The following is a 12,921-nucleotide window of genomic DNA, read 5'->3' as shown; positions in this document are numbered from 1 at the left end:
TATTTCTAATAATAACCTCTCAAGACCAGAGTCTGAATCCACATCCAGGACATCTAACATCAGAGTTGACACTCAGAAACTCTACTAACATAGGGTACCTGCCTCCTTTCAGGACACATTAAAGAAAAATTTATCAAAATGACCACAAAACACTCTGCATCCAGCTAAGACTAACTGAGCCAGGCACATACTTTCATCTTTATTCAGAAGAACCTGGAAAGAAGGTCTTGTTTTCACCATTTAATCAATGCAGCAAGTGAAGGCCCAAGTCCAAGGACTCCACTGCTCTGAGTGATGACAATCCACACAGGAATGATAGCCCCACTTTACTGACTGGCAGTTCCTCAACCTCAGACATCAACCTACTGGTACTCAGACTATACCCTCCACGTTTCCCTTCTGCCCTCACTTTGTGTGGTTCCTGGAACACCAGACTTCACTTCTTCCTGCCTTTACCTGGCCACCCAATGGCTTTTATGCATGAAAGCAAACATGTTAGAATAGGTGACCCAACCATTGTGGACATGTATGAAGATCTGCCTACCCCAAGTTCCAGGAACTGATATGATTAAGAGAAATGACTACTCTGTAATTATAGTAGAAAGAGGGATAATGCATTTGTGTGTACTTATGTATTATGTATGTATTTAAAAAGCTAATACATGTAAACAGAAAAAATAATTTTCAAATACTGCACAAGGGTACACAGAGAAAAATGGGTTTCCCTCCCTCTCTGCTCCCAGGTTTCTCCCTAAAAGTATACACTGTTACCAGATCTTGGGTGTCCTTCCACAGATATCCCGTGCATATCTAAGCGCATATATATATGTGTGTGTGTGTGTGTGTGTGTGTGTGCATTTAAACTCACAAATTTTTTTCCTTTTTCTTGTTGTATATAAATGAGAGCACACTACACATGCCACTCTACCTTATTTCATTTATTTAACAACAGATAATGGAAAACCTTCTATGCTGGGATGTATGGATCTGTCTTATTCTTTTAGTGACTGCATAGTATTCCATTGTATGAATTTGTTTAGGCTCCCTCAAATCATGGGACATTGTATGAATATTTAACCCATCATCTAATAACTGGCTGGCATTTGTTTCCAATCTTTTGCTTTTGTGTTTACATTTTAGACATATTTTTATAATAGAGATATAAACAAAGAGAAAAAAGTTTTCTGCTTAACTCTTATTTAACCAGAAAATATGATGAACAGAGGCCATACAGTATTCTGAGGGTTCTTGGTAGTTGGAATGAAGAGAATTCAAATTCTCAGCTCTCAAGTACAACTTTTCAGAATTCTTCTGCTGTGTATTAAATGCAAACTAAACAGAAGTTCGTGTCTTAGGGATCTTTAGTTGCTTAAGCAAAATGTGATGTTGGAAGGAAAAAAGATAGAAACTAAGGGAGGACAGGGAAAAGTAGGAAACAGGAAGCAGAAAACTTCCCTCTCTCCACCTCTTGTCATCTGTGTCCCCCTGTGTCACCTTTCTTCATTTCTGTCTGTGCTAATCATCAGCCTTCTTTGCCTCTCCCTGCCTGCGGATGGAAGATGCTAGCCAGCCCTACAGGACCTCATAGGCAAGGGAATCCACAGCCCTCCTTCCCCACCCCCACTAAAGAGACTGGTTCCCCATGATCCGATGAGCTCTGGCGAAAGGGACAGAGCCCTATCGTAGAAGATGGCTGCAGGAGCCCCACGCCAAGGACAAACACGGTGATCGGAGATGGGTGGGCTGGGAACGGCCGTCAAGTGCCACCACGTGGTCCCATGGGGACAAGAGCTTTGTGGACAAGAGCTGCTTAGTAACTCTGCATGAGGGACCCTCAAAGCCGTCACGATGGCTTCAACTTGGCTGTGTAGCTCTCTGGCCCGGACTATTCCGTTATAGATAATGTCAGGATAGGTCAGAAAAAGTTCTGCCCAGGTCTTGTCCAACAACAGCATTTCACACTTATTTGTGGGTGAGATGTGGCGTGCTGAATTGAGGAGTAGGATTCATGTATTTGTAAAGGATGCTTCAGCTCCTGTCCCCTACACATACACACAAAAGTTTTGAGAATGTTTTCATATCACCTTGTCAGATTGTAAATGTGTTATTCTCAAGTAATGTCATGGACTTGTTTGGGTAACACTTGTTTTTGTTTTTGTGTTTGTTTTCAGACAGGGTATCACTCTGTCACCCAGGCTGGAATGCAGTGGTGCGATCTCAGCTCACTGCAGCCTTGAACGCCTGGGCTCAAGCTATCCTCCCACCCCAGCCTCCTGAGTAGCTGGGATTACAGGCACGTGCCACCATACCCAGCTAAATTTTTAATGTTTTGTAGAGATGGCATCTTGCCATGTTGCCCAGGCTGATCTTGAACTCCTGGGCTCAAGCGACCCACCCATCCTGGCCTCCTAAAGTGTTGGGATTACAGGTTTGAGCCACTGCGCACACCAACACTTGTTTTGTTCTTTTTGAGAACATATTTTTAAAGAAATATGTTTTGATCTGAAAATGAGTAACGTAAAGAAGCCATATGTGTTTGAAAGAAAGTCCGCTGAAGCTAGGGTAATGATCTGTCTCAACTCCTGACTCACTAGGGTAACCCCAGCCCCTAGTGACAGTTTTAACAGGAAAGCCCAGTCGGCCCTTTCCTTGAGCATCAGTCTTGGGGCATCTCTCTGAAGAACACTGCTGAACCACACAGACTCCGAGGGAACTCCTACTCTCTGTGTACACTGGAGAGGAAACTCCTGCCAGCAGAGGTCACTGCCATACCAGCTGGGAGTCAGCGTCAGGACAGCCTCCTCACAAGGCTGTGCCCGCCTCTCCCCTGCCCTCTTCTTAACCTCATGACTGCTTAGCTCAGTGAAGGAAATAAATGGCAGTGTTGCACTAATCAAGTGTGCATGGGCCATTAGCAGTTTTTTTCTCAGTAGTAGGCTTTGATATCCCAAACCTAAGGGTGTTTAACATTAATACTCAGAATAAGAACACACGAGAACAGCGGGTTCTGCTTTCACCTTGGATTGTATTTTTCCATGTTTAGCCCAATCATAAACTTAATCCACCTGCTTCTCGCCTGGATGACTAAGAGTAGACTCCCAACTCAGGACACAAGCCCGTGTGCATGCGCATGCACATACACACACCCCATGCACACAACAAGACCCTCATAGAGAAGGAAATTATTCCATGATATGGCACCTCAAATATTTATCATTTCTTGATGTTGGGAACATTTCAAATCTTCTAGCTATTTTAAAATACACAATGAATTATTGTTAACGATAGTCACCCTACTGTGCTATGAAACACTAGAACTTACTCCTTCTAACTGTATCTTTGTACCCATTATTCAGCCTCCCTGTTCACCCCTGCTTCCCAGCCACTGGTAGTCATCATTCTACTCTCTACTTCCACGAGATCCACCTTTTGAGCTCCCATAAATGAGAGGCATCTATGAGCCACTTGTGGGCCAAGAGCTAGCCACAGACAGGACCTATGTATAATGGACTGACTTGCCAGCCCTCTCAATGGCCACCATCAAAGCAAAGACATGTCACCAGGGCTCATCCACCAATTAAAGGTGGAGGAGAAGAAACTGTAAAATGTGGGAGGAAGCAGTTGGGCACCTACAGACCATTGCATTGCCACATGATGCCATCTGCCTCACATACTGGCCCAGGCCAAGAGGCTGCCAGACTCAGAGGCCAGGTGAAAATACCAACTACAGGAGCCATTAGGATGTATGGCCTGTCCCCCACCCAAGCACCAGGTAATTGAGCAGCCAGGTCATTGAACCTTACAGCTTTTGGGCAATGGATGTGTGATATGCTTGTTCCCATGCAAATATCTAGGCCATTCTGTATCTTTGTGACTGTGACCTAGCAATTGCAAGGCACAAATCTGAGTCTAAGATTAACACAGAGGTAATAACTGTCCTATTACATGTTGTCCGCAAAAAACAACACAGACTTAACAGCATCTAATTGGAAATGAAGTTGAAACTGAAGATTTAGAAGAGATTCTAGCAGAAGAGGAATGATAAATACAAATTAATTGGACCATTCCCACTATTGTGAATTTAAAATGTGTAAAATATCACAGATACTCCCTTTATTCAAAGAAGTGCCTTTATTCCTTTCTTTTAGTGATGGTAAAGATATTGAGGACATTTTTTCTTTTGTTCTTTTTGGGTTTTTTGTTGTTGTTGTTGTTGTTGTTGTTAAAGTAAGACATGCCCACAGTACCGTATGCAAATCTTGCATGCAGCTTAATGAATTTTAACATATGTAAAACGAGTGACAAGTTCTATGGATCTGTGTCCTCATTTGTCAAGTGAATGTTACTGAGACAGCATTTCCTAAGTCTCCTCTTAGAAACTTTCTTCTAAGCCAGCAAAATTCATTCTGCATGTTTTGATGCAATAGATCCTGTATCACGATTGCGGTATCTTTTACCCCACCCCTAACACAGTGGTCCTGGCATAATTGGCACTGGATAAATCTTTGTTAGGCTGAGTTCTCCAGAACTGCCTCTGATGCTACCTCAAAAAGAGCCTAGCTTTGGAAGAAGGACGTGAACCAAACAGTCCACAGTCCGTGGTCCACAGCACTGCCAGTCATCACAGTGCACACAGAGATCCCATCACCCCCACACTGGTAAATGCTCACATGGAGGGGGTTTAATAGATATGGATGGATGGATGGATGGATGGATGGATGGATGGATGGATGGATGAATGGATGGATGGATGGATGGATTTCTGTTCCAAATCCTTCAGGAACAGAAAAAGAACTAAACAAAAAAGGAAGTGGGTTCTGAGGTTAAAGGACGGTAGTCTTGACAGAAAAGGGGATTCCCTGGCCATCCAGCCTGACGCTGATTGTTCAAATCAATTTCCAGTTCCTCTGTAGTGTAATGACACAATCAAAAGAAATCAGAAATCCTCTGGAGTTCAGCATCTTGTCTGAAGCCATAACAGAACCAGAGTATTGGTATCAACTATTTGCTGAAGGTTTTGTTTTGTGGTTGATTATATTAGGTCGGCTGGGAAGAAGTATCTGTGTCACGATGCTGTGGTCTGCAATCCACAGAAAAACCACCTTAACAAGGTGTCCCAAAGGAAGCAATTCCAAAGCGCAGCCATGTCAACAAGGACTCGGGCCTTTATTCACACCTGTCAACTCTGTTTGTAATATCTACCCTCATGGCCAGAAGAAGGCCAAAGCCAATGGAAGCATCTGGCCCTTACACGAGTCCAAAAGCAAGGAGAAAGGGCAGCATGACAGGACCCTCTCCCTTCCTTACAGACCCTCAGCATTTCACAATAGCCCAATCCCTAGCAAAGAGGAAAGGGATGGCTCCTATGAGGATTCTCCATTGACAGTGGTGGCATGGTTACTGAATAGCTATACAGAATCGAGGCTCCATGAGTATGGACAGAGAAGACATGAGTTATGGGTAAACAACAAACATGTTCACCATAGCATGGCCGCAGTGGCAGTCCTTGGCAATTATCCAGGCCAATTAAAACCCAACTAAATAAATTACCTTTTAACTTTAAATAACCAATTGCCACAGTAAAATTGGATCATAGGCCTTGATCAGGCAAATAAGGGCTCTTTGTAAAAAACTGGCTTATGGGGCCAGGCATGGCAGTTCACACCTGTAATCCCAGCACTTTGGGAGGCCGAGTTGGGCAGATCACCTGAGGTTGGGAGTTCAAGACCAGCCTGGCTAACATGGTGAAACCCCGTCTCTACTAAAAATACAAAATTAGCTGGGTGTGGTGGTGGGCACCTGTAATCCCAGCTACTTGGGAGGCTGAGGCAGGAAAATCGCTTGAATCTAGTAGGTGGAGTTTACAGTGAGCTGGGATCATGCCACTGCACTCCAGCCTGGGCAACAGAGTAAGACTCCATCTCCAAAATAACTAACTAAATAAATAAATAAACTGGTTTCTGAAGACCCTCAGTGACAATGTGGGCCTTCTCGCTCTGTTTACCACAGAATCGCTGGAGCAAATGCAGAGACTTGATAAGTGTGCTTGGTCTCTTCCTGGCTAAAGGGCATGGCTTTAGGAGAAAGCAGTTCATTGTGTGGCCTTCCAGAACAGTCATCATTTGTTCCTTCTCAATGAAACTCTGCAGTCTGGGAACAGAATCGACTAACCTTCAGCTTCCCTTGCTAGCTCCACCTCGAGAGCACACCCACGTGAGCCTGGATAAATTGCACTGTGAGGAGGAGTGCGGGGGTGGGCGCTGACCCTGGAAGGACCGGAGGTGAGGGGAAAGGGTGATTTTCCAGGAAGTACCAAAAATGTCACCTAAGAGGTTCATATACTAACAATTGGTCTTTTATTTCTATCCTTTCTCTATAGTTATAGAGGCAAGACCAAGGCTATCCCTGAATGCCGGGACAGAGAGAGAGAGAGAGATCAGGGTCTGAGTGTGAGTGTGGGGAAGCGGGCAGGGCCAGACTGAGTTATACCTGCAGTGATTAACCCACCCTTAGGGCTTGCTCTGGTTCCACAGGGTGCCAGTCTTTCCCCTCCCTCTCATGGTTGGCAGGAGCTCATGGGACCAACTTGGTAAAAAACAGGTGTGTTTGGGGTCATCATTGCTGTCACATGCTCTCCTGGCCTCTTTTCAACCTTCTTCCTTATTCTACTTCTACTTTCGTCCTTTTTCCGTGACTCTGCATTGGCTGCAGTAGAGGGAGCCATTTCCCCTAAGACCCCTAAGACCAGGGTATGTGTACCACAAGAGGCACCTGAGATCATTTCAGAGGCACATAAACATTTTATAGTTTAATAGATATGCACTTAGTTTACTTCTCTTTACCAAAAAATTGCAAGTTGTGTGGTAGCTATATATACTAGTGTGTTCTCATGCTGCTATAAAGAACTGCCCAAGATTGGGTAATTTATAAAGGAAAGAGTTTTAATTGACTCACAGTTCCACAGGGCTGGGAAGGCCTTAGAAAATTCTCTTAGTCATGGCAAAAGGGGAAGCAAGCATGTCCTTCTTCACATGGCAGCAGGAAGAAGTGCAGAGCAAAGCAGAGGAACAGCCTCTTATAAAACCATCAGATCGCGTGAGAACTTACTGTCATGAGAACAGCACGGGGTTAACCGCCCCCATGATTCCATTACCTCCCATCAGGTCCTTCCCACAACATGTGAGGATTATGGGAACTACAATTCAAGAGGAGATTTGGGTGTGGACACAGAGTCAAACCATATCACCATAAGAATTCCATTGATTCTTGAGCTCTTCCTCTAGGAGGAGAATGCTGAACTCCCCAGAGAGGTTGAGGAAAACGAGACCCAGATGGAGGGCACTTGCCTGGCATCATGGAGCATAAAAACAGTGATTTCTGGATTAAAAATCATGTTTGGGGTTCCAGTGCTTTTCTCTCCACACCGCTCTTCTGTTAAATACATCTGTTTCATCTGGTGCACTTTCTATTTTATATTAACCAAGTTTTCTTGTAAATTAATGGAAATGGCTGCTTTCTAGAGGACAGTGTAAAGAACTGACCATTTCTGGATTCTAACCTGATTTCTAACGCCACTTGCATCTGCAGCTTTTAACAACTCTCCGAATAACTTTCTGTTTCCTCATCCAGGAAATTACAGGACATTTCTGACATTTCAATGAGTTTTTAGTTAGGGACTTTAAAGGTAATGAGTATCTATTGTCTGGTTTCAAAGGAAGCATAATTAAAATTAAAGTCTAATACCCCAAATAAAAAGCTACATCATAGACAAGATTGCACAGCTTACATTTCTTTGTTAATCTGTTTTGTAAATGTCTGCATTTCTCATTGCAGACTCAATGTAACTGAGACATCTAGTGTTCAGTCCTAAGAAAAACAAATTTCCATGAATCTGGGTTTAAAGAATTCACAAAATCCCTTTTATGTTCCCTCGGAGTAAAACAGAATTCTTCCCCTACCCTGGGGGAAGAAGCCTGGGAAACCTCTTTATGGTTCTTTCTGGGCTTAGCCCTTTCCCAGGTGAAAATGTTTTTCATATCACACACGCTCATGAAATGTTTCCCACATTTAGTGTTATTGTTATTATAACTGTGTTGTGAGTCACACGGATAAAACCCATCCCCTCAGTCCAACCTCACCCTCCTCTAACTTTTAAAGCAATTGTCTCAGATAGAAAATGCCTTTCCTTGGCCGGGAGCGGAGGCTCACGCCTGTGATCCCAGCGCTTTGGGAGGCCGAGGCGGGCCGATCACCAGGTCTGGAGATTGAGACCATCCTGGCTAACACAGTGAAACCCCATGTCTACTAAAATTAGCCGGGCGTGGCGGCGGGCGCCTGTAGTCCCAGCTACTCGGGAGGCTGAGGCAGGAGAATGGCGTGAACCCGGGAGGTGGAGCTTGCAGTGAGCCGAGATCGCGCCACCGCACTCCAGCCTGGGGGACAGAGCGAGACTCCGTCTCAAAAAAAAAAAAAGCCTTTCCTCTTCAATGGGGCTGCATGTAGGTCACATCTTGTTTTCTGGACTTCTAGTAATTAAGAATGTACACATAAACCCAAGATATTTAAATTATTTCATATAAATGTAGATAACATATTAAATTCTATCCACACAATGAATAATATTTGCATATCAGGATAACTTATAAAGGTGAATTATGTATTAAATATGGCAGCAAAAGCGCAAGCAACAAAAAATAGGTGAACTGGACATCACCGAAATTTAAAACTTTATGCTTCAAAGGGCACTATCAAGAAAATGAAGACAACCCACAGAACGGTAGAAAACGTTTGAAAATCATGTGTCTGATAAAAGACATATTTGAAATATGTAAAGTACTATTACAACTCAAAAAGACAATGCAATCTATAAATGGGCAAGGAATCTAAATAGACATTTTTGCCCAGATTTTGGGGAGACGAGTACACTAGAAACACACCCACCATTATACAATATACTCATGTAGGAAACATGCACATTTGCATATTTTTTCAGATATACAAATGGCTAATAAACACATGATGCTCAACATAATAAACACAAGATGTCCAACATCATTAGCCATTAGGGAACTGCTAATCAAAACCACAATGAAATACCACCTCACACCAACTAGAGTGGCTGTAATTAAAAAAAAAATAAAAATAAAAATAAAATAAAAGATAAAGTATGAGGGAAAATGTAGAGAAATTGGAACCCACATGCATTGCTGGTGGAAATGTAAAATGGTGCAGCTGCCTTAGAAACAATTTGGCAGTTCCTCAAAAGATTAAACAGAGAGTTACCACATGACCCAGCAATTTCACTCCTGGCTGAAGTGAAATTCACTGAAAACAAATGAAAGCCTATGTCTATACACACATTTGAAGACAAGCATCCTTCATAATAACCAAAAAGTGTAAACAACCCAAATGTCCATCAACTGATGAAAGGATAGATAAAATGTGTCCTACCCGCACAATGAAATATCATTCAGCCTTAAGAATAGGCAAATCTACAGAGACAGAAAGTTGATTATCAGTTGCTTAGGGATAGGGTGGGGATGGAATGGGAGGGAGAATGAGTTGGAGGGAAATGGAAAGTGATTCCTAATGGGTATGGAGTTTCTTTGGGGGGGTGAGGAAAATATTATAAAATTGATTGTGATGATGGTTGTTCAACTCTGCGAACGTACTAAAAAATATTTAAGGCCAGGTGCGGTGGCTCACGCCTGTAATTCCAGCACTTTAGGAGGCCAAGGTGGGTGGATCACCTGAGATCAGGAATTCGAGACCAGCTGGCCAACATAATGAAACCCCATCTCCACTAAAAATACAAAAAAATAGCTGACTTGGTGGCAGGTGCCTGTAATCGCAGCTACTTGGGAGGCTGAGACAGGACAATCGCTTGAACTTGGGAGGTGGAGGTTGCAGTGAACTGAGATCGCGCCACTGCACTCCAGCTTGGGCAACAAGAGTGAAACTCTGTCTCAAAAAAAAGTTTTTAAAAAAATAAATTGAAAACATTTAATTATATTTTAAAGTATAATGGGTGAATTTTATGGTATGTGACTTATATCTCAACAAAGCTCTTATTTAAATGTAGGTTATAAGTAGTAACTTATATATATATATCACATTTTCTGTGTATATATATATAAATATATGTATCACATTTTCTGTATAAGGAACCTCTACACTGTTTTCCATAGTGACCATACTGATTTATATTTCCCTCTGAGGTGTATGAGTGTTTTCCTTTCTCCACATCCTCACCAGCATCTGCTTTTTTGTGTTTATAATATATATAATAAGTATACTATATTTATTATGTATTATATATAATGTGATATAATTATATTAAATAATAATATCATGTTTTCCTGTATAATAAATATAGTAAATTAATAACTATATATATATCATCACATTTTCTGTATCCAACCAATCATTGATGGATACTACATTGGTTCCTTGATTTTGCTATGATAAATAATAGTGCTGCAATAAACACACAAGTGTGGGTGTTTTTTTTAATTTTATTTCTTTTGTTTGAGGTAGATTCCTTTAGTGGGATTGCTCTATTTTTAGTTCCTTGAGCTTTTTCTATAAAGGTTGAACCAAATCTACATTCCCACCATCAGGGTACAACAGTTCTCTTTTTTTGCATCTATGCCAACATGTGTTGTTTTTAACTTTTTAATAGTAGTTATTCTGACTGATGTAAGATGGTATCTCAGTGTGGTTTTTAGTTTGCATTTCGTTAATGACTGAGTGATGTTGAGCATTTTTTCATGTGTATGTTGGCTGCTTATATTTCTTCTTTTAAGAAATGTCCATTCATGTCCTTTGCCCAGTTTTTAATGGAGTTACTTGTTTTTTTTCTTACTCAATTGTTTGAGTTCCTTGTAGTTTCTGGATATTAGTCCTTTGGTGAAGGAATAATTTGCACATATTTTCTACCATTCTATAGGTTGTCTGTTCATTCTGTTGATTATTTCAGAAGTATTTCTGTTTAATTAAATCCCATTTGTCTGTTTTGGTTTTTATTGCATTTACTTTTGGGGTCTTTGTCATAAATTCTTTACCTAGGCTGATATTCAGAAGTGTTTTTCCTAGATTTTCTTCTAGGATTTTAATAGCTTCAGGCTTTACATTTAGGTCTTTAATCCATCTTGAATTAGTTGTTGTATGTGATGAGACAAGGGAGTCCAGTTTCCTTCTCCCACATGTGGCTAGCCAATTTTCCCAGAACCATTTATTAAATAAGGGTGTCCTTTCCCTATTGTTTATTTTTGTCAACTTTGTCAAAAATCAGTTGGTTGTAGGTATGTGACTTTATTTCTGGATCCTCTGTTCTGAACCCTTGATCAATGTGTCTATTTTTGTACCAGTACCATGCTGTTTTAGTTACTATAGCCTTGCAGTATAATTTGACATCAGGCAATGTAATGCCTCCAGATTTATTCTTTTTGCTTAGGGATGCTTTGGTTATTTGGGCTTTTATTTAGGTTCCATAAGAACTTTAAGATAGCTTTCTTCTAGTGAGTAGTAACTTTTAAATTGATACATAGTAATTGTACATATTTATGGAGTACATTTGATATTTTGATACATGAATACAATGTGTAATGATCAAATCATGGTGAATAGAATACCCATTACCTCAAACATTTATCATTTCTTTGTGTTGGGAACATTTCAAATTTTCTCTTCTAGTTATTTTGAAATACATGATAAATTATTGTTAACTTAGTCATCCTCCTGTGCCATGAAACACTAGAATATATTCCTTTTATCTAACTGTATTTTTTGCACCCATTAACCAACCTCTATTCATCCCCCGACCTTCCCAACCTCTGGTAACCATCATTCTACTCTCCACCTCCATGAGATCAACTTTTTAAGCTCCCACATGTGAGTGAGAGAATGCAGTATTTGTCTTTTTTCACTTTACTCACCTAGTTATTTCACTTAACATAGCAATCTCTCATTTCATTCATGTTACTGTGAGTGACAGGATTTCATTCTTTTTTATGACTGAGTTGTATTTCACTGTGTATATGTACCACATTTTCTTTATGCATACATCCATTGATGGACACTTAGATTCATCTCATATCTTAGCTATCGTGAAGAATGCTGCAATAAACATAGATATGCAGATATCTCTTCAATATACTGGTTTCCTTTCTTTTGCACATATATCTAGCAGTGGGATTGCTGGATCATATGGTAGATCTATTTTTAGATCTCAGTGTTTTGAGGAAGCTCCACACTGTTTTCCATAGTGACTGTACTGATTTATATTTCCATCTGCAGTGTATAAGTGTTTTCCTTTCTCCACATCCTCACCAGCATCTGCTTTTTTGTGTTTTTGATAATAGCCGTTCTAACTGGGATGAGGTGAGATCTCACTGTGGTTTTGATTTGCATTTTCCTGATAATCAGTAATGTTGAGCATTTTTTATATGCCTATTGGCCATTTGTATGTCTGATTTTGAGAAATGTCTCTTCAGTTCATTTGCCCTTTTAAAAATTGTGTTACTTGGTGTTTTGTTGTTGTTGTTGTTGAGTTGAGTTCCCTATATATTCTGGTTATTAATCCCTTGTTGAATGGATAATTTGCAAATATTTTTCCCAATCTATAGATTGTCTCTTCACTTTGTTGATTGTTTCCTTTGCTGTGCAGAAGCTTTTTAGCTTTATGCAATCTTATTTGCCTATTTTTTCTTTAGTTGTCTATGCTTTTGAGGTTTTAACCCCGAAAAATTCACCCAGACCGATATCATAAAGCACTTTCCTGATGTTTTCCTCTAGTAGTTTCAAGTCTTACTTTTAAGTTTTAATCCATTTTGATTTGATTTTATGTATGGTGAGAAATAGGGGTTTCTCTTTCTTTTTTAATTTTGTTTATTTATTTATTTTTATTTTATTTTTTGTAGA

Source organism: Rhinopithecus bieti, unplaced genomic scaffold, assembly GCF_001698545.2.
Source record: "Rhinopithecus bieti isolate Rb0 unplaced genomic scaffold, ASM169854v2 scaffold_2654, whole genome shotgun sequence".
Classification (NCBI taxonomy): domain Eukaryota; kingdom Metazoa; phylum Chordata; class Mammalia; order Primates; family Cercopithecidae; genus Rhinopithecus; species Rhinopithecus bieti.
This window is presented reverse-complemented; position numbering follows the sequence as displayed.